Below are 24149 nucleotides of genomic sequence, written 5' to 3'. Positions count from 1 at the left end.
TCCACAACCATGAAATTTGAAAAGTCTACGAATGTATTATCGATAACTTTGCCTTAAATAAAAGTTTCTTTCATATTCGCATATCTTTTCTTTCGGTATGAGCTTATAATGACAGGGAGTAGCTCCTTCAGATAATCGAAATTAAGCATGTCAGGAACAAGAGAAAACCTCATCCTGACACGAACGAAGGCCCGATTATTTAGAGATCGAATGGGGGAGAGGCCTTTGCAACGGCCCTTATGCACCCAACAGCCATGTTAGGAACAGGAGGAGAACCTCATCCTAACATAAGCAAAGTTGAAAGCTCAATTATTTAGAGATCGGATGGGGGAGAGGCCCTTGCAACGGCCCTTATGTGCCCCCACAGCCATGTTAGGAATAGGAGGAGAACCTCATCCTAACATGAGCAAAGTCGAAGGCCCGATTATTTAGAGACTGGATGGGTGAAGAGGCCCTTGCAACGGCCCTTATGCACCCCACAGCCATGTTAGAACAGAAAGAGAACCTCATCCTAGCATGAGCAAAGTCGAAGGTCCGATTATTTAGAGATCGGATGGGGGAGAGGCCCTTGCAACGGCCCTTATGCACCCCCACAGCCATGTTAGGAACAGGAGGAGAACCTCATCCTAACATGAGCAAGGTCGAAGGCCTGATTATTTAGAGACCGAATGGGGGGAGAAGCCCTTGCAATGGCTCTTACGTGCCCCACAGCCCTGTTAGGAACAGAAAAAAATCTCATCCTAACATGAGCTGAAATTGACTGTGTCGGAACAGGAAGAGAACCTCATCCTGACACAAATGAAGACCTGATCGTTCAAGACCGGATGAGGAGGAAAGCCTCTCAATGGCTCCTCTACACCCATACAACCCCATTAAGAGCAGAGGGAAAACCCTCACTCGAACATAAAAAAAAAAAGGGAGAGAGAAAAAAGAAAGCGATGAGCTACGTCAGTGATAAGAGAAAAACAAACTACATCAAAGATACAAGGAACCTCGTCTCAACGAGGAAGAAGACTCTTGTCAAAAAATCCTCAGTCTCTAAGAGGAAACCAACATGGCAGGAGAAAAATCGACTTCCTCAAGGTAACAAGAAGTTCGGGCCCCCAAGCTCGAGCATCGGGAGGAAGCATCAAACTCGAATGGCCTCGAGAAGACCTTCGGTCAATGAACAAAAAGGGCAAATCAACACGACGATGATCAGGAACCTTCAAACAACGTCGACATCGAATAAGATAAAAGATAAAGAAGCTCAGTAAATAATAACTCAAAGCAAGAATAGAAAGGTAATGAAAAGATTTCTTTTCATTTCATTAGTAAAGTGTGCATTACAAAGCCTTTAAAGGCCAAAAAAGAAAAATGATAAGAAAGAAAAGAATACATGGAAGAACAAAGGTAAAAAAGCTCTAAGGAAGCTCGGCTTCTTCCGACTTCGAACTCTCGGTTCCAATCGTTGTCAGGGATTGCTTTAAGTTTTTGACTTCTTCTTCCAGTTCCTTCTTTCATAAAAGCATCTCCTGGTACATTTGGTGGAACCATCGGCTTTCACCCTCCGACTCTCGAAGCCTCTTCCGCAGAACCTCGGACTCCGCCTTGACGTCCCTAACCGTCTGCTGCTCATAGGCTAGCTGAATCTTTAGCACTGTAGTTCGGCCTTCTCCTGCCCAAGGGCCATGGACAGTCTTTCCATGGTCCCCCTCAAGGAGCGGAGCTCGTCGGAGCCTTATGCAGAGATGCCTGAACTTTCTCAAACAACTACCTTTGAAGGCGGGCAACCTCATCGATCGCCATCCTTGAGCTTCCTTCGGTAGTCGTCTACTTGCCTGCATCAGCTGACTCGGTAGGATGTTGTAGTTCGCTCTCGACATCCTGCGGTTGCTTCTGAAGGTCGGGAGAATTTCTTTGACTAGTTTCGAATGTGGTCGGCTTGAGTTGTGAGCCAAGACGAGCTCTCTTCCAACTGGCCGATCTTCTCCATACAGTCACCAATCGACTTCAAGGGAGCTGATTTGGAAGCCTGAGTCCAAGATCAGTCGCTGACACGTTTTCGGAAGCTCCTCAAGCTCCTTCACGAGTCAGCCTTCCTCTGGATGTAGTCCATGAAGCCCTTTTTGGTGGAGGTCCCGAAAGCGAGTAGCCTCCGCAGTGACTTCCAAATGGCTCTTCCTCAGCTGGTGAAGTTCATTATCAGCTTCTTGATTTCTTCGTCAGGTGACGAACTTCTCTTCTGAGGTCTCGGATCATCGACTTCAGAGGAATCCCCTGTGGTAGGGGAAGAGCTTTGACAGGACACTGTCGTTGGAAGACAAGAGCGCCACATCACAAATCAGTGCAAGAAAATAAAAGAGAATAAAAAAATGTAGAGTAAGACAAAGGAGCTCTCTGTAAAGAAGAATCTGATTTTATTGATTAAATAGTTCTTACGTACAAGAGAACGAGAAAAAGTTACAGCAAAAAAAAAAAATACCGACAGTGTTGAGGGCTTAGGACGACGTTAAACAAGAGTTGTACCTTCAGAAGGTTGAGAGAAGAGCTGGATAAGCCTCAAGTTTATTGGAGGCTTCAAGGTCATCCTGTCCCAGGCTAGAAGTCCGACGGACGGAATCCCTCAGGGAGCCCCAGGGGGCAATCCCAGCTCCAAGGTCGGGCATCGGACGTAGAAGTATCTCTCCTTCCAGTTATGGATAGAAGAGAGGGTGCCTTTCAGCAACTCCTTTCTACCGAATTGGGGGGAGAAGTACCACCAGTCTTTTATCGAGGGATGATGCTTGAAGGTATAGAAATCCTTAAACAAAGAAAGGGTTGGTCGAACTTCAGCTAAACTACGTAAAGAAATCCTATCAGAAATCTAAAGGAGTTCGGCACTACAGAAACTAAAAAAATATTTAAGAACCAAAAAAGAGCAATAACAAAAGGTGGAAGTGAAGTCGAAGCCCGACATGGAAAGCTTCTTGGTATAAACAGAAGCAGCCGGAGGAGGGGTGCTAGCCCGGCCAGTCGGCCCAAGAAGCTCCAGCTCGTACTCCGAAGGAACTCTGTACTGAATCCTAATTAGTGAGAGTTCCTTCGGAGTCAGAGAGCTGGGGATGGTGTCTGGTACAAAGATCGAATGAGGTTCATCTACAAAACTAAGATTTTGGAGGGTTGGACAGGACGAACTCCTAGAACTGTTAGAGGAGGAAGTGTTGGAGGACATTTTGAATCAAGTGAAAACCCTAAAAATCTCAGAAAAATTGAAAAAAAAAAGAAATGGATGCTCATGGAAAATCAAATAGGCAAAATGTAAAGGAGGAAAAATGGAAGAAGAACAGCAAGAAAAAAAAAGGGAGGAGTTCTGGAAATAACCTAGGCTGGTCCGAAGGATGCAGAGATATAGAGATAGGGACGACTCGAAGAACGCCTAAGGTCGAGAAAGATGCTGGGGAAGAACGAAACTCTCAGGAAAGAAACTCTCAGGCAAAGTGAGACCCCTGAAGGAGGGAGGCGGGCTTAAATAGGCGACAAGGTCCGACGCAATAATGATCGCAGATCTCCTCTGACCGATACAACCGCCACGTGTCCCACTCATCATGGCAGGCGGCTGAAGGTAGCTGACAACTGACAGAATCATTATTGCACCGTACCTAGAGCAACTCTCCAGCAAAAATTCTAAAAAAATCTTTTCGGATCACCTCGATTTGAAAAGGCTCTAGCACCAGCATGCCAAACGCCAAAATATCTGAAAACAATCGAGTACAAAAATTGAGGGAGGCAACTTCGGCTGTGAAAATTCTCTGTACTTCATTCGAAATCTGAACTCAGAAGTAGGGAGACTGGTGTTGGGTGTAAAATAATCCCAGTCGAAGTTCGTAAAAGACCGACCCTTCCAGGGCTCTTTCGGCTTCCAACCTTGTGGCGTCTTTCTGAACTCCCGACCATCTGAGCTTCCATAATACCATCCGGACTTCTCTAATAATGAGCTCCTCCGTTCATCTACTAGACTGCTCCAAACGCTCTCTGAGCTTCACTATCACCCAATTTTCTATAGTGATTGACTATTCTCCGAATCTCTTCCAGACTTCTTCCAGCCACGATCGACTCTACTCCGAACTTCTATTGCAAGCGGACTTCATCCGAGCTCTTACAAGAGCTGGACTCCATCCGAACTTCTATAGTGGATGGATCCTAGACGAACTTCTACAACGGACGGGCTCCACCAGTCGGATTTCTATTCCGAACTTCTTTCGAACTTCGTCAATGACCAAGCTTCTCCAGTAGTGGGACTTCTACAATAAGAAGTCTCCATCCTAGCTTCCACGGCAGCCGGTCTTCGTCCAAGCTTCTATAATAAGAAGTCTCCATCCGAGCTTCCACGACAACTGGTTCGTCCAAGCTTCTACAATAAGAAGTCTCCATCTGAGCTTCCATGACAACTGATCTTCGTTCGAGCTTCTACAATAAGCAGACTTCTTCCAGACTCCTACAAGAGCCGGACCTCATCCGAACTTCTACAACAGAATTGAATCTCGGACTCCTCCAACATTCGACCTTCCACAGTGTCCCCAAGACTCCTCCAGTGGATGAACCTCCATAGTGCCATGCAAACTCCACTGTCGGTCGACCCTCTGTCGGATTCCTCATGACCTCTCCGACGAACGGTCCTCAGACGAACTTCTACATCAGGCAAATTTTAGATGGACTTCTCCAACAGAAAGTCCTCATCCGAGCTTCTACAGCAGATGACTTTTGCCTGCAGCATCAGCACCCAAGGCACCCAACAACAATGGACTCGTCAGTAACCTCAGAAACATCCGAGCCACTCTTAGATTGCTGATAGAGAGCCAGTCTGCTCCATCCAGACATCCCAGCTGAGCTTCAGCCGTCTGGCCCAAACTCTCTGGCAAGTCACGACAACGGACATCACTCCACTCTCTGTAATAAACTCCACGTGGCCCTGAACGGCCCCCTGACGCCACTACTCTCCATAAAAACTCCGTGGCCCCGAACGGCCCACTACTAGGCAGTTACAGACGTCGCTATCAATCAGTTATGCTCTCCATCTATAAAAAGGCTCCTAGATATGTTCTTCTCTAAGCTCAAAACTCTATCTCAAAACTCTGCTAAAATCTCATTCGAGTGCTCCATTTCTGTTGAGGCAGAGTACTGACTTGAGCATCAGAGGATCTTGCCGGAGCACCCCCAACTCCGGTTTAGACTTCCCTTGCAGGTCCCGACGGTGGATGCGATCCCGTCGACTCCAGCTTCTTCGGCATCGATAAAATCCTGCACCAACAGTACTGCCATATCTTTCCTTCACCTATATGTTCTAATCGATGATACAGAACTATAGACACCCCCGATCCATCAATTGGATAGTTAGATTGAATTTTAGCCCTTAGATCTCTTCCTCCGACTCAAGCCTAAATATGTGAAGCTTCTAAATATTTTTTTAAAATAAGTAAAAGAGTTTACTAATAGAATTACTTGATGTGATGGCTAGGACAATGAGCCTAGCTTGTCGCGCAGCTATGGATCTCGAAGAATCTCCAAATTGTATCATGGACGGCATCCTAGAAGCTTTGAGGTTGCTAGCTTAGAAACCTCTACACGATGTCCTCCATGTGCGCATTGCTTCAAGTCTAGGACGTCGAGGCCTATAAGGATGCTGAAGAATATCGTGCCACTCGAGGGTCGAAGTTGTGGCTGAATCCTATGATCCAGCTCCTACTCACCCCTCCAGTGAACTTGAGCCATCCCTCAAGGTCAAGGAGGACTGAGTGGATAGGTCATCATCATGCCGTACAATGACATACTCCACATAATCTGTCTATACAGTTTAGAAATATATTAGTTCTAATATACATATCAGATCTTGTAACAACTTAATAAATATAATTTGAAATTTTACCATGATCTATTGTGACCTAGAATCTAAATAATCATCAGTCCTCCTAGATCGGTGTGTAGCCTCCCACAACTATAGCTAACCTGATGGATGATCTAGATACCCGTGTCTATAATAAGTAAATAATTAAATTAAATTAATTAAAGCATACATATAAAAATTTTTATAGCTTTAGTGAAGAGTTTTGGTATAGATTTTTTACCAGTCTATCCCACAACATATATGCCAATGAAGCTGCCCATGTGCCTGATCAGATCCTTTTGGATGTTTCAATTTTGTCAGATCCTCTGCCATCTATTGGCAAACTTCTCACTACTCCACTAATCGCAGAGGGCCTCCCATACATCTATCCACATCCAGTGATCCTACAGGACTTTTAGTCTGATGGTGACTGGGGATCGGAATCTTGATGGAGGACTGCCATAGATTGTGTAGCCCATCTCGAACCTATGTGTGACCACCTGTTTGAAGATTGAATGGCCAGCCTTCTCATCCTGAGGAGATAGAATAGGTAGTACCTCTGAAAGAAAAGTGCCTATAAGCCAATCGCAAATGTATTGCAATGGACTTTCTTTACAATTTTTCAACTCATGAAATGATATAATTATTATTTAAGGTATTGATCATCATATTAGCTGCATCTTATTATGTCTAAAATTATGACGAACCCCAAAGTTAGGATAATAATTTTAGGAGACATGAATTGGTCATGATAGTGAGATCTAAAATCTTAAAATTTAATATTAAATATTTCTGATCGTAGAGCATTGAGATCGGAGATCAATATCCAGATAGGCTGGTACATCCTATGTATACTCAATAGAGAGGGTGGCAGATCTTACTAGCCACTTGTGTGAGATACAATACAAGAATGTGGGTGCTCATTTAAGAAATGAGTCCACTGAATTGACTCGATGAAAGAGAATATTTATAGAAGTCTTATTTGCATGTCAAGATGGTTCTCTAAGGAGAGTTGTGCAAGTGATCGTTAGACCTGAGACCACCATGAAATCTTATGCACATGAATCTATATTTTAGTTCATACCCAGGCATACATAAGAATGTACAGGGTGTTCTGGATATGGTGGAGTGTGTATGGAGGTTGTGAGTAGGTCAACATAGAATCAATCACTCCTAATAAGAGGAGATCGCATCCTATGTATTCTTAATCCTAGATGATTTGAGAAAAGTCTTTTGGCCAAAAGCAAGGAGGAGAATAGAAAGAGTTTCTAAGCTTCTTCATTGAAGTCATCATTGGTTAATTGAGAATCGACATGAATATGTGTTTCAGTTTGATATGATTCCATACTCATGAACATATTCAGGGTGCAAGGATGATCGAAGGATTGAATTGCACGATAATTTGCCACTGAAGGATATATTTAGTATTTCCATCAAATTTCACATCATCTGAGTTTATGATATGCTGCTAGATGTCAATCCTACTTGTATATTTTTGACAAATAAAGAGTTTAATTCGATTGCCAACTAGAAATGATTCTAATTATTGAGCTCGGGTTAGCTCGATTGGACCTAAATTAATTAGATTGAAATCTAATCAATTTTATCAACTTATACCCAGACCTATTACCGACTGGATGTAGAATTCAATGGGTCACACACATATAAAAATGCCAAAGACCCTTTGAAAAAAGGTTGATTGAAATTTTGGATTCAATCAGGGTTCCGGTAGCATGCTAGCACGTGCGGAAACCCTGCTCCTTTAAAGACCAATTTGGTCCCATCCCTTGCTAATTAGCTAGCCCAATTTGGTAGACATTTGATCAGTCATATTCACCTGGAAGCAATCCAAATTGGGGTACCACATCCCATGTTAACACCAATTATGAAGAGTCCAAGTTGTGGTGGACTCTTGGTGCAAAACAGGTTCTACGTACAAGTGTTGGCGTGGGTAGAAGAAAAAATATTACTTTTTTATAGGATTAAAATATGTGTGATAGGTTACATCACCCTCCATCCTCTTGTACACATATCAAAGTATGAGATATATTTTTTCTAGAATTTTTGGGGAAGAGAAAAAATTGAAAAAAGAAGGATGTCTCGCATGTGCGCGCAAAAGCATCGCATCTCTCCGTGATTTAAAGAGTCCTCCCTATCATATGCTTTCATATTGGAACTATTTTGGTGATAATGTTTTACATTGATAAATATTTTGATAGTTTTTCTTGAATTTACAGACTATCTGGATGCCAAACAGATGCCATAAGTTGGTCCTAATGCCTGCACATGTGTGATCAGCACTCACGTGAAGGTGCAGATAGCATCTTTTTGTGAGAATTATTACTATTTTAATTTTCTAGAATATAATTAAATCCTCAATCACATGTATTTTTGAGGATTTTTTTGATTTGTGAAGGGATTGAAAACATCCCTTCTTTGGTTGCACGTGCGCAACGGGTGCTGATCGACGTATCATGGATAAGAGTCCTTCTCTTGAAGGAACTCTTATCTCTGATAATCAGATTAGATATGCTTTTGATAAGGCATGTCCCTCTCTTTTGGCATCCCTCTGTGGCTATAAATAGCTGGGTGTGGTATCCGATGAATCTAAGAGGGGTTTCCAATTCTCTCCTGTTGCTCTCCTTTCTTCTTACAACCTATCTTATTTTAGGACAAGGCTTTGGATTAAGACAAAGCCTTATCTATCCAACAAGGGTTGTAAGGTCCTAAAAAGGGAATCAGAAGTTCAAAGAGATTCTAAGAGGGTGAGGTCAGGTTCTTAAAGAAACTTGATCAGTACGAGGCTAGTCGAGTTCTAGGGGTTAGAACTCTTGAAGCAAGATGAAGAAGAGCACTGTCTTTGGTTCAATTTTCATGTGGATCACCATTAGAGGGCAGACACTTGGATGCCTTATAAAAATTAGTGCTATAGGTATTCTTCTTATCCTAATTTATATTTTTATACTTGATTATTATAGTCAAGAGTTCTGGGCATAGGGCTTCCGGTGCATTGGATGTTTGAATGAAAATTTAAACACCTAACCCTTCGCTGTGCCACCAAACCAACATGATATCAGAGCCTATCTTGATTATGTAATCAAAGATTAAATTAATATCTTGATTGTGATCAAGCATGAGTTTGGTTTGTTCAAGTCGGGTCAAGGTTGAACCTGATAGAACATTCAAACCCATCATGTCTTAGAGATATGTTTTAAAATATAAAATGCATGATGTATGTATAAATTTTAATAGCTTAGTACTTAATTGGAGTTCATCACCAGCTGTCCGATCATAAGAGCAAGTAGGGTCAGAGACCCTCTTCCTATTCAATAGGGTACTCTTATGGCATGTAGGGGTGCCACTGTGATTTCAAGAAAAGAACCATGAAAAAGAGTTTATATTCATGCATATTATTAGAACTTTATGCATATATGATATGCTTGAGATGTTTATTATAATCATATTGTATGATTCTGCTTCTATATCTTAGAGATATAAAAGATACCATAATTAGTTGTTATGATTATTAAGATACAACTATTATAGTGTATCATTGTGACTGATTGAATTAGGATGTGTTTGAGACCATTAAAGCCTCATAAAAATCATATTAAGTCGTAGTATGTGAATCAGAAGCTGACCTATTTTTTTGAATTGATTAATCAATTGGTGTCTAAGGAATGTTTCAAGTGCGGTGGTTATTTAATTGTTCCATTACTGATCTGGCCAATTTTATTGTGTTAAGAAAAGCAATGGGGGACCCCCACCAATCTTAACACTTTTCTGACTAATTGGATTAGTTTGAATCTTGAATGAAGGTAGCTTAGTATTTTAAACACTACTAAGGGCCTTCCTTCATGCTAGGTTAATGTTACATCATGAACTATGGCTAGTTTGTTGTGTTACCATAAGGCTGTCATAAGGATTGATATAACATAATTCTGGTGCATAAAGATGCTTACGATAATTTTGGATATATTGCTTTGTTGTGCTAATACAAGGGCAGTTATATTCATTTGACTGTATTGAAATGAAGATCCTACTTAACTAAAATATTATAGCTTGTTGTATTAACACAAGACTAATAATATTTTAGAGGTCAAGATAAAATATTGAGAATTGTATGAGATGTAATTGAAAGAGTTTCCTACCTATGAACTCATAAGGTTTGTTGTGTTAACACAAGATGTTATGAGGAATTAGGATCTCAATCCCACTAAGATAAATATAAATATATCTCGTTTACCATAGGAGAGGCTATGGTATTGATAAAATAGTGAGAGACATAACTAATTTAAAAGTCCTCATCTAGTTATGCATGTCAAAAATGAGTGGTCTACTTATACTATTATTTTTGTAGATTTAAGTCTATATTATGGCTTCTTTATTTTCACCCCATGATACCATAAATAAAACTATGTTGACCGATACAACTATATGGATTGGTTGAGGAACTTGAAAATTAGGTTTATATCAAAAAAAAACTTTCGATATTCTGGATATTTTTGATCCTAGATTGGTCAGTAATAATGAGAAGGTAATGATGTCTGTATGGATATTATTTATGAAAAATTTAGACATGGGAGTATAATTGCAAGAATTATCTTGCAAGATTGAAGCAGGGTGCAAGTGTAACACCAAAAGATATGTATATGATACAGACCTATTTTTCATTGAGTGATTCAGACTCTGATATTTGGGTATTGGATACCATCTGTAGATCGCATATTTGTAATTCATTACATTGACTATAAAATATCAAAGGTCTGAAAAGAGGTGACCTCGAGCTTTATAGCGCAAGTAGAAAGTCTATTAGCACAAAAACTATGGGAACCTATATGCTTGATTTTCCTTCAAATAAAATTTTAGAATTAAAAAACTATTATTACATACCAAAGGTCATTAGAAATATTATTTCTATACCTTTATTGTTAAAACAAGGTTATGAAATAAAGCTAATGGAAAATGGATGCTCCATTTTTTTTAATAAATTTTATGGCAGTGGTTATATTGATAACAATCTTTTAATTCTTGCACTCAATAAAAATATTTTTTATATTAAAAAAATATGAAAAGAAAGAGAGAAAATATTAATATCACATATCTCTGGCATTGTCGTCTTGGTCATATTAGTGAGTCAAGGATAAATAAGTTATACAAAGAAGAATTCTTTGATCCAAATGATTATGAATCATTGAGAACTTATAAATCTTGTTTCATGGGTAAGATGATCAAGACTCTATTTTTTTAATATGGAGAGAGGACAAGTGAGTTGTTTGCTCTAGTACATATAGATGTATATAGACCGATAACAACTCAGGCCAGAAAAAAATACTCCCATCTTTACAGATGATTTATTAAGGTTCGGATATGTATATCTTATAAACATAAATTCGAAGCCTTTAATAAGTTCAAGGAGTACCAAGGTATGGTCGAGAAATAAATTGAAAAAAGTATCAAGCTTCTTTGATCTGATCAAGGAGGAGAATACTTATCCATTGAATTTCTTGATCATCTTAAAAGTAAAGGTATTCTCTCTGAATGGACCCCTCCTAATACACCTCAATTAAATGGTGTAGTAGAAAAGAGAAATCATACTGTGATGGATATGATACAGTCCATGATATACTTCATTGATCTCCTAATATCTTTCTAGGGATAATGTCCTAGAGACTGCCACATATATGTTAAACAAAATGCCTTCAAAGTTTGTTACAAGCACTCTATATGAGATATGGAATGGAAGCAAGCCTAATCTTAAACATCTTAAGACTTTGGGCTGTTCTACTTATGTCAAACATATTTTGGACATAAGCTTAGTGCTAGATCAGATAAGTGTAGGTTTGTAGAGTATCTTAAAAAAATTAATGGATATTATTTCTACCACCCTACTGAACAAAAAGTGTTTGTTAGTAGCATGCTACTTTCTTAAACATGAATTATCCAAGAAGGAGGCAGTGGGAGAATATTGAACTTATAAAAGTTCATGATTACAATTTATCTAGAAATACCAGTGGTTGGACACAAAAGATCCTCAATCAAAAGTACCCAAGGATGAGGTACATCCACAATACACATCTCCTCTCTGAAGGTCAGATAGAGTGTATCAAGCATCTTTGAGATATAATTTTGTTATTGAGAATGATAATTTGATCAACATCATTCAGAATGTTGATCTACTGACCTATTCGGAAGCTGTCATGAGTAGAAACTCAAATAGATGACTGAAAGCTATGAAATCTGAGATAGACTCGATGAATACCAATCAAGTGTAAACCTTAGTTGATGCACCTGAGGGGTGTGACCCCAATATAGGGTGCAAGTGGATCTTCAAAAGGAAGATCAGAGTAGATGCCAAGAAAAAACCTACAAAGCTAGTTAGTGGCAAAGGATTTCAGTCAAAGGCAAGAATTGACTACGATGAAACCTTCTCACCAGTGGCTATACTCAAGTCTGTCCAGATTTTGCTACTATAGCAGCATACTACGATTATGAAATCTGACAGATGGATGTCAAGATCATTTTTCAATAGTAATCTAGAGGAAGAGGTCTATATGACTCAGCCAGAGAATTTATCTCATGTGGGAGAGCAAATCAAGTATGTAGGCTAATGAGATCCATCTATGGATCGAAGCAGGTTTTGAGAAGCTGGAACATCCGATTTGCTATGACAGTCAAAGAGTTTGCTTTATCAAAAATACAGATGAACCATATGTATAAAGAAGACAAGTGGGAGTGTTATTATCTTCTTGATTTATATGTCGGTGACATTGCTCATGGGAATGAATCTCAATGATGCATTAGTCAAAATTTAGCTATCAATAAGTTTTCATAAAAAACTAGATGAAGCATCCTATATACTGGATATAAAGATCTATAGAGATAGATCTAAAAGGATGTTAGCTTATCCCAGTCACGTATATAGACCTCATATTAAAGAGATTTAATATGGAGGCAAGTAAGAAGTTACCTGCCTGTAATCATGTATACATCTCTCTAAGAGAATGTGTCCTAAGACACCAGAAGAAGGAAAAGGATGAATGAAATCTCTTATGCTTCAGCTATGGGATCAATTATATATGCCATGCTATGTACCAAGCCTGATGTAGCTTATGCTTTGGGCATAGCTAGTAGATTTCAGGCTGATCCAAAGAAGGATCATTGGAAAGCAGATGATAGCAAGTCAATATCAGGGTATGTGTTTATCCTAAATAATGGGGTTGTGAGTTGGAAGAGTTTCAAGCAGTAGATAGTAGCTGACTCACTACTGAGCCAGAGTATGTTGCTGCTAGTGAAGCCATAAGCTATCTGGATGACGAAACTCATCATGGTTTAAGAGTCATTCGTAGATTGAAAGACTGGTGTCACGCTAAAGTAATAACACTGGAGCCATTATTCAAGATAAAGAACATAGGTCTCATTATAGATCCACGCACATCCTCAGATGTTTCCATCTTGTTAGAGACAAGATGTTATCCTTAAACGAGTAGACAGAAAGAACAATACAGCAGACCCAATCACTAAGGCCATACCACAGCAGCTATATGATTATCATCATGATTATATGAGATACAAAGGTGATTAGCTTTAGTGCAAGTGAAAGATTGAAAAAAAATGCCCTATAAGTCAATCGCAAGTGTGTTGCAATGGACTTTCTTTACAATTTTCCAACTCATGAAATGATATTTATTATTATTTGAGGTATTGATTCATCATATTAGCTACATCTTATTATGTTTAAGATTATGATGAACCCTAAAGATTAGATAATGATTTTAGAAGATATGAATTGATCATGCTAGTGAGACCTAAAATTCTAAAATCCTAATATTAAATATTCTTGATCGTAGGAGCATTGAGTCGGGGATCAATATTCCGGATAGGCTGTACATCCTATGTATGCTCAATGGAGAGGGTGGCAAATCTCACAGCCACTTGTGTGAGACACTAATACAAGGATGTGGGTGCTCATTTGAAAAATGAGTCCACTGAATTGACTCGATGTAAGAGAATATCTTATAGAAGCCTTATTTGCATATCAAAGATAGTTCCTTAGACCTGAGACCATCATGGAATCTTATGCATATGAATCCATATTTTGATTCATACCCAGGCATGGTATTAAGACATGTACGGGATGTTCTGGATATGATGGAGTATGTATGGAGTTGTGAGTAGATCAACATAGAATCAATCACTCCTAATAAGGATCGCATCCTGTGTATTCTCAATCCTAGATGACTCGAGAAAAATCTTTTGACCAAAAGCAGGAAGGAGATTAGAAAGAGTTTCTAAGCTTCTTCATTGGAGTCATCATTGGTTAATTGAGAATCGATATGAATATGTGTTTGAGTTTGACATGATTCCATACTCATGAACATATTCAGGGTGCAAGGATGATCGAAGGATTGAATTGTATGGTAATTGCCACTGAAAAGTAGATTTGATATTTTTACTAAATTTCACATCTTCTGGTTATTATGATACGTTGTTAGATGTCAATCTTGACTTGTAAATTTTTGACCGAATTAAAGAGTTTAATTCGATTGCCAATTAGAAATGATTCTAATATTGAGCTCGGATTAGCTCGATTGGACCTAAATCAATTAGATTAAAATCTAATCAAATTTAGTCAACTTATGCCTGGACCTACTGCCAACTGGATACAAAAACCAATGGTCACACACATATAGAAATTGGCCAAGGACCCTTTTGAAAAAGATTGATTGAAATTTTGGATTCAATCAGGGTTTCGGTAAGCATGCTAGCACGTGTGGAAACCCTTGCTCCTTTGGAGATCAATTTGATCCCATCCCTTGCTAATTAGCTAGCCCAATTTGGTAGACATTTGGATCAGGTCATATCACCTGGAAGTAATTCAAATTGGGGTACCACATCTTATGTTAACACCAATTATGAAGAGTCCAAGTTGTGGTGGACTCTTGGTGCAAAATAGGTTCTGCGTACAAGTGTTTGCATGGATAGAAGAAAAAATATTATTTTTTTATAGGATTAAAATATATGTGATAGCTCACATCACCATCCATCCTCTGGTACACATCTCAAAGTATAAGATATATTTTTTCTAAAATTTTGGAGAGGAGAAAAAATTAGAAAAAGAAGGATGTCTCGCACGTGCGCGCAGAAGCGTTGCATCTCTCCATGATTTGGAGAGTCCTTCTCCCTATCAAATACTTTCAGATTGGAACAATTTTTGATGCTAATGTTTTATATTTGATAATATATTTTTAATAGTTTTTCTAGAATTTTTCCAGACTTATCTGGATGCCAAATAGATGCCATAAGTCGGTCCTAATGCTTGCGCACATGGTGATCAGTACTTGCTTGAATAGGTGCAAGGATATCATCCTTTCGTGAGAATTTTATCCTCATTTTAATTTTTTAAAATATAGATTGAATCTCCAATTCACATGGATTTTGAGGATTTTTTTGATTTGTGAAGGGATGTGAAAACATCCCTTCTTTGGTTGCACGTGCGCAGACCGGGGTGCTGATCGACGTATCATGGATAAGAGTCCTTCTGCTTGAAGGAACTCTTATCTCTGATAATCAGATCAGATATGCCTTTTGGATAAGGCATGTCCCTCTCTTTTGGCATCTCTCTAGTGGCTATAAATAGGTCGGGGCACTGGGTATCCGATGAATCTAAGGGGGTTTCCAATTTCTCTCATGTTGCTCTCCTTTCTTTCTTACAACCTATCTTAGTTTTAGGACAAGGCTTTAGGATTTAAGACAAAGCCTTATCTGATCCTAACAAAAGTTGTAAGGGTTCTAAAGAAGGAAAATCAGAAGTTTAGAGGAGGTTCTAAGAGGGTGAGGTCAGATTCTTGAAAAAACTTGATCGGTACGAGGCTAGTCGAGTTCTAGAGACTAGAACTCTTGAAGCAAGATAAAGAAGGAGCACTGTCTTTGCTTCAATTTCTGTGTAGATCACCATTAGAGGGTGGACACTTGGATGCCTTGTGAAAATTAAAATTAGTGCTACAGGTATTCTTCTTATCCTAATTTATATTTATTATGCTTTGATTATTGTAGTCAAGAGTTTCTGGGCATTAGGGCTTCCGGTGCATTGGATGTTTTGAATAAAAATTTTAAACACCTAACCCTTCCGCTGTGCCACCAAAACCCAACAACCTCTGCAAGTAGAAGCAAGTGTGTATTAATAAATAAATTACAAACCTACTATGAATTATTAAATTAAACATATTTGACTTACCAGGAACATCTCCCAGGCTGCATCATGAGCCCTCGATGGTCAACTGGAGAACTTGTTCACTGGCCCGAACATCAATCATCAGATCATCCCAGTAATCACATGAGGTATGGAGCTCTGTGTAAGTATACTGTAAAATTGATTTTAAACAATAAATATTAGAATCTACAATGGTTAAATTTTAAACATATTCAATAAAGATATAATACTTATGACCAACTCTGAATATGGATGAGCTCTCTATCCTCTGATCGAGTCGGAGGTGCTATGAGCTGGGCGGGTCCTCTACCACACCTCTATATTTGGGAGTCGATCGCTGGTGTGTGTGACTGTGGGGTCACTGGTGACCCCTTATCCTCTGAAGCTAAGTACAAAACATCTAATATAAAGAATGTTATATTAGTTAGTAAAGGACAAAATATCATAAACGAGAACATCTAAAGTGTTAAAGTTTACCGTGGTGTGTGAGAGGTCCAGAATCCTACGAGCTTGCCGCATGATTACTCTCTCCTCGAAAACTCTATCCTCCATTGGTACAGCTTCAGCTTTTGGAAGACATAATGTATAATCTCTAAAAATAAAAATAAATAGATTCATCAAATTAATTATACAATTATGGATGGTAATGCAAGATTTAAAATGATTCAAAGATTATATGCTAGAAAATATATCCTAAAGCCAATCATTGGATGATTGTGCTCTTTATAATTTATATATAAATTATAAATTAATAAAAGTTATTTGACATTTGTTGGAAAATATATTCTAAAGTCAATCGTTTGACAATTGTACTAATTATAAATATATATGAATTGATCAATAATAAAAGTTATTTGATTTTTTTTATCATAAAATTATATCTTCTAATGAACTCCTATATTGTGATGAAATCCTTAGGACTACTTTGATCGATAAAAGAGGATTTATTGCGTAGTCCTTAAATTGATTCACCACCAAATGATACACTATTACTAGGACGATAGCGATATCAAGTGTAGGTCGTTGTGTGCCATATGCGTTGGTTGTCCTCATAACCAAATAGTGTAGAGATACTGATATGACATATAGATGATCTGTAGGAGTACATCATCACTAAATGTGACCAAGTATGGAGTACTCTACTGTCAAGGGTAGCTCGCGAAAGGTATGGGTATAAGTGTCCCTTCGACCTGAGATCACTACGGTAACTTACAAGCAACTCATTATACTTTGATGCCAGATGAACTAAGTTTCGAATTCAATGATGAAAGATTTTTAGGTGTAGTCAAGTACTTGACAAGTCAGTGCGTGAGTCAAGATAAGATTGATCCCTCCGAATTAGTAGGAGTTAATGTATCAATGTATTTCAATTTAGCAAAATCTGAGATCGGATAATCCATGTGATGGATTTGAAAAGATTGAAATACAATATGGATGACTTATCTAGAATTGACAGTTAAATTTTAGGTTATCCTCGAGCATTAGGATCAAAGAGATAAATTATACAGTAACCATACGCCAATAGATTCTTGAATGTCATTTTGCCTTCATTTGACCTATCCGAATGTCAGGTCACCATTGCTAGATGGTTACATCAATTGGTTCAAAAAAATATTCTTATATTATCAACTTAGGTTCAAACCTATGGGGTCACACTCAAAAGAAGTTTCTGACTAATCATATGGTTGATCAATGATTGAAAATTATTCAAGGGCTTAATCGTCAATTCGATTGATGATTAACCTTATGCAAAAATTATAATAAATTTATTCACTAAGTATTAGTAAATTAATGAAAGATTAATTAATAATTAAATTACTAATTAACTTAATTTAATTGAGTAAAAAAAATTAAATAAAATCTAATTGAATTGGATTCAATTAGGTTTGACCCGATTAGGTTATGAGATGACCTAATCGCTACAGAAGAATTATTTTTGATTTGATCAAGACTTTAGTTCAATCAATTTTTAATTTGATTAAAATTTTATTAAAAATTTATGAATCTAATTAGATTAGATTTGATCTATTTTATTTGGACTAAACCAGATGTGATTTGGTTTGGATTCAAACAAGAAAATTAAGAGTCTATATTGGAATAGGACTCTTCTCCCCATGCACCTCCCACTTTGATGCCATGTATCTCTATGCACAAATAGTTTTTATGTGAAATTTTTTTACACTAAAGAGTCCTCTCCCATCTCTATCTCACATCTAAATCTAATTTAGTTTTGATAAAAGAAAGATTTTAAAATTAGATTTCAAAATATTTCTTATCAAGGAAAATTGTTCTTATCCAAATCAACCTCTCCACGCAAACTTATTTTTTTCTCCTTATATATGCAATATTTTGAGGATATTTTTCATGGGAGATCAATTGGAGAACTAATTTATCATAAAAAAAATATGAGAAGAGGCATCCCATATTTTTTTGAGCATATTTTGAATGTGGAATTGTGAAGAGAGGTGATATCTTATAAGAGTCCATGATTTCTAGGACTCTTCACCCTTATTTCTTACATGCCTATAAAAATGGGTTTTTATTTTTATTTTGTATGTGTAAGAGAGAAGGAAGAGAGGTCTTCATGTAAAGGAAAGTTTACATATGGTTCATGATGTGAAAAATAGAGAGGAGAGTTTTCTCTCTTGGTGTGTGCGTAAAAATCTGAATTCTAAATTTTTGAACCTACTAAGAGTTTAGGAAGAGAGAAAAAATAAGAAAAAAATTATTTTTCTCTCCATCTTTCTTTCACCTCTTCATCTTCTCTAAAAATCTATCTTCAATTTCGAGAAAGATTCTAAAGATTTGAAGAAGAGATCTAGATCAATCAAGAAGAAGGTCTTCGCGCAAGCTAGCACTCCCGAGAAGATCGATCAGATCGGGGCTTCAAGTAGATTTTGCATAGAGGTCGAACGTATGTGTGACTGCAAGCAACCAGCAAGGATCTTCTCTACTATGTCTCTCAATAATGGTAATTATCGATCTGTACTCAGGTATCGAGTTCTAAACTAAAATTAGAAGTAGATGTGATCTACTGCTCACATACATGCATGCTGATTTTATCTTTAGTATTTTTCAGATATTATATGCAGCATATCATATCATAGATCATAGAGTAAGTTGATTTGATGATTAAATTATATACATATTAGATTAATTTTATTAATCTAATTATCTTCTACTATAATTTATTCAAAAAAATTTCGAAATACATGCGTGAAATCGTCTATATTTTTCAATAGCGGTATCAGAGCGAGGTTCGTTATGACATGATTTATGTGCATATTAAATTTAAAATTTAATTTTATTTAAATCTAATATATGATATTTAAATTTAAATTTAATTAATGATGAATCACACAAACTGATATAAGGTTGTCCTGCTGTAGGGTTTATCCCTTACTGTGAAAAGGTTGTCCTAGTTTGTGCTGATCATTGATAAAATTTGATTTTACATCATGCATATGATATTTATGATTTGATTTAGATATGATCTAAGATTGTAATTAAATTTGATATAATTTAAATTAGATCTAAATTCATGCAGATATACGATATACGATTAGATTAGATGATTCGATTAGCAAGTACTTGGATTGGATTGATTGTCAGGCCGTTCGATCATAGGAGCAAGAAGAGTTTAAAGGCCCTCTCTTCTCATTCGATGGGATACACTTATGGCATGTAGAGATGTCATGTGATTAGATCCCATGAAGAAGAACATGAAAGGAAGAACTTACATTTCTGCAAAATCTTAGATTTTGAAACTCTAGATTTGTTATATGTGATACAAAGTTGTATGAAATATAAGACATCTAATCTATGTGATTAAAATTATTTTTATCATAAAAAAAAATTTAATCATAAATATTTTAGATATGATCTAAAAATATTATGATTGATTTTATTTTAGAATTATATAAAATTTTTTAAATCTAAAATTCTTTAAATCGTGCTCGCACAATTATTGAGCCGATTCAATTTTGAACTGAGTTGACCTGGTCCCCTTGTGTAGCCAGCTCAATGTTGATTGAATCGATCCAATTTTAGAATAGAAAATCTTTGCAAAATATTTGTTGTAAATTATTTACAAAATAAAAAGGTTGAAATTATTTCAAACCTAAACCTAAACCCATGTTAATGTTGAAACTTAATTGAGACTTAAGTATAGAATCAATTAGATCTAGAATTATGAATTAAAGATCTAACGTTATTTGCATAAAATATAGGGGTGGGTTAGCTCAAATCAGGTCCTCTTAATTGGGTTAGACTTAAGATTAAAATCAAAGACTTAATGGACTATATAGAGAAACTAATTAAATCTAACCAAATATTAAATTAGATTAAATTAAAATTTCTCTAGAATCAATATAATAGTTGTAGATGGTCAAGTCCATATCTTTGATTAGACCAAATAGACCTTGATTGTGGCTCAGTAGTTGAACCTGTTGCCCAGCTATGCAACCCAAGAGGGTGGGGTGAATTGGGTTTCTAAAAATTTTAAGCCCAACTGATTACTTATGAAGATCAAAACAAAGACTTTAATTCAATATTAATTACCTAAAGCAGGAATGCAAGAATATAATAAAGAAATAAAGTGAAGAGATAAAGCACACCACAAACACAAGGATTTATAGTAGTTCGGTGCTAACCTTGCACCTACATCCACTCCCCAAGATCCCACTTGGGAATTTCAATCCACTATCCTTTGTATTCAACCCGAATACAAAACGTCGGAAACTCCGACACTAGCTATCCCAAGCTAGATCACTTATTTTTCGGGTACAAATAAACCCAAAACACTCCGATTTTAGGTTCGGATCAACCTTTCCTTGTTTTGGAAATCTTCCAAACACAAGAACAAAAACTCACAAAGAGTAAGAGTATTTAGAGCACAGATTAATACAATAACAGCTCCTTAAATGAGCAAATATAACAATAAAAACTTTACTCAAATGAAGAACCCCTTTTTCAGATTTTCTCAAAGTGGATGAACGCTTGAATGCTTGAGAAGAGGTTGATTGTTGATTGAAGATCTCTTGAAAGCTTTGAACGATCTCTAGATCAAGGTTGAAACAATAGGCGTGAAGAATTCTCTCCTTGAAAGATCTTACTTTTCTCTTTCACAATCTCTCTGGTATATTGTGGATCCTCTCTCTTTTTCTTTTTGGATTTTTCGTTGATCTCAAGCTTTTTCGTGCAAATTTTGGATCCTTTCTTCTATTCTTCTCTCTTTCTCGTCTCATTTGATTTCACGTTTGATCCGCTATTTAATTTGCAATTTCTTTCATCATTTAAAGCATTTTGTAGCATTAGAAGCAAGAGAAAACAATTTAGGTAGATAAAGAGCCGTTAGAGGATTTTTAGGAAGCATAAAAGGTAATTAAAATGGACAAAAAAATAGCCGTTGCTGACATTTCCCGTCGCAGGGGTCGACTCATGAGTCGACTCATGCTTCAGGGGTTGACTCATGAGTCGACCTCTGTTGCAAAAATCAGAGAATGCGTTTCTGAAAATTCTTGGCTCAAATTAGCAGGGGTTGACTCATGAGTCGACTCATGCCTTGTGGGTCGACTCATGAGTCGACTCACAGGTCGTGCCAAGCCAGAAAACTAGCATGCCAAAGAGAATTTTTGCGTGCCAATCAGCTCACAGTGCCATGAGTTGACTCATGAGTCGACTCATGCACTTCAAACCTTCATAACTTCAAAAATATAAGTCCAAACACAATAAAATTTTCATCAATAGATTTTAAATCATTTGTTCTACCAAATGGTACTATCAAATCAAGATTTTAGTGAAATTATGATTTTGCCCTTGAAGAGCATAAGGACTTTTTCATTTTAAAATTATTTGTATCCCTTCAATCTGCTTTGTAATCATCAAAATCAATCTAGGAGCAACAGAACCCAAATCATTAGGTTGGTTAAATCAAAACTAATTAACCAATTGGTGTCCAAGGTAAGTTTGGCATTTTGATCGATGGTTTTTAATTGGGAGTAGCTTACCTGACCATTTTGTTGGTGTCTAATACAAGCTTAGCAGATCCTCTAATCGATCTTACTTATCTAGCCAATTTGATGGATTATATCTTGATTAGATCGCTAAGTGATTCGAGTTGACCCATGTCATTAAGGTTGATCAGTGTGACTGATCTAGGTGCCAATTCAACCAGCATGATCTTAATCTAATTCAATAACTTGATGAAGTCAGTGGGAGGATTGTGATTTACTGGTTGATCTCTTCTCTTCTCTTGACTCATAGATTAAATCTTCTAAATTATTAGATCTCTAAAATGAGCTTGTTATGGGGATAACTAGATCATAGCCTCCTATTAAGTTAGATGATAATGGATCCATTAATATGATGATCATTGGAGGCCCAAAGGCCTGGTGCTCATCTGCTATTGAAATTATCATTTATAATATGATAACTCAATCAAGTCTCTCTGATGAGTGATCAAGTTAGCTAGTCAAAGTTAGGTCTGATCATTTGGTAGTTAAATTTTTGAGTATGATTATATTAATGGTTGGACCTGACCAAAACTTTCAGTGGAGGCCCATCACCTACTAAAATGAAATCGGGGGCTAAATCAATTACTAAAAGTTATTTAGTGAAATAATTGGTTAAGAACCTACCTATAGATATATATGGGTGAGTCGATCAAAGTTAGACTCATGTGCAATCTATGTGGATTCTAGTATCCGCTAAGGAATTAAAATAATTTCTCAGATTGGAGGTAGAGGCTATCAGTTCGACTAAAATAATAGGAGAATCTTTAGACTAAAGTCTAAATCTTTAGGCTTAATCAATTCATAAATATAGAGGTCTTGTATTTTTCTTTCAATTATGGCTAGACATTCATTGCTCCGTTCACTGTTTGACAGTGACTTATTTATAGGATCCAACTTCGATAGATAGTATCGAAAGTTATAAATAATTTTAGAGCACAAATAGATTCTAAATATAATTATGGATCCAGCATCTAATCCAATACACATGATGTGATCAAAGACACTTATCAGAAGTGGCCAAATGATCATATCACTATGTGGGATTTTTGAGAGTAGTAAAAAATATGATTTTAGTTGTAAATTCGTTGATGCTCGATGGGAGAAAATCTTTCAAATATTGAAGGAGTTCTTTTTGCACCTCTGAAGATGTGTCTTCAATGGGGCAATAATTTTTTGAGAAAGAAAAAAAAAGAAGGTACAAAAGAGTTATGCTTAGGCTAATGAGTTCGAACTGATAAAAGAGTCTAAGGTTAACCTAGTATGGCAGAGTCCCTAGATCCGAATGGGCTAAGGAAGAGAAACTAGCAAGGGTTGCTGGACAAGGTACTTATATGATAACATCTTGTAATTTTTCTATCTATGACACTACTGCCTCGGTATTGGATATCAAAAGTCCATACAAATTGTTACAATGACTTTAGGTCAGTAGAAAGTTTGAAAATAGTAAGAGGTTCCTGAACATTAGAGATGGAGGTTATGTTCTAATCTTGGTTTTAGAAACCATCGAGCCTATTTTTAATTCTAACAATGTCGTTTTAGTGATTGTCACTATTGTCTAAAGATTTTATGATATCATTATAAATGATGTCAAAATCATGTGAATAACTAAGAAATGATATTTATACAGTCTGTTAGTGTACTATACACAACAATCAAACAAATTTAGAGTAGATAATGTCATGGAAGCCTACCTTTGGCAATTTAGGCTCGATCATACAAACAAGAATAGGATCAATAGGATAATTCTCAAAGTCAATGATTGTGAATCATTGTCAACCTATCAATTCTATCTCCTAAGTAAGATGATCAGGTCATTTTTTGCTGAAAAAGGTGAACGAGCCAATGATATTCTGAGTCTGATATATACTGATGTACTAGATCTACGAACATGTTTGCCATAAATTTAGATTATTTAAAATATTCAAATAATTTCATAATAAGATAAAGAGATAAACTTGAAAGAGCATTAAAACTCTTCGATTAAACCAAAGAGGAGATGCCCTTCCAGTAAGTTTTTGACATATCTAAAAGCGAATAGGATTCTCTCTTATTGGAATCGACTTTATTAGATATAGTTCGA

The sequence above is a fragment of the Elaeis guineensis genome, unplaced genomic scaffold, assembly GCF_000442705.2.
Source record: "Elaeis guineensis isolate ETL-2024a unplaced genomic scaffold, EG11 Super_Scaffold_1000045, whole genome shotgun sequence".
Taxonomy (NCBI): Eukaryota; Viridiplantae; Streptophyta; class Magnoliopsida; order Arecales; family Arecaceae; genus Elaeis; species Elaeis guineensis.
Note: the sequence above shows the minus strand (reverse complement) of the source record.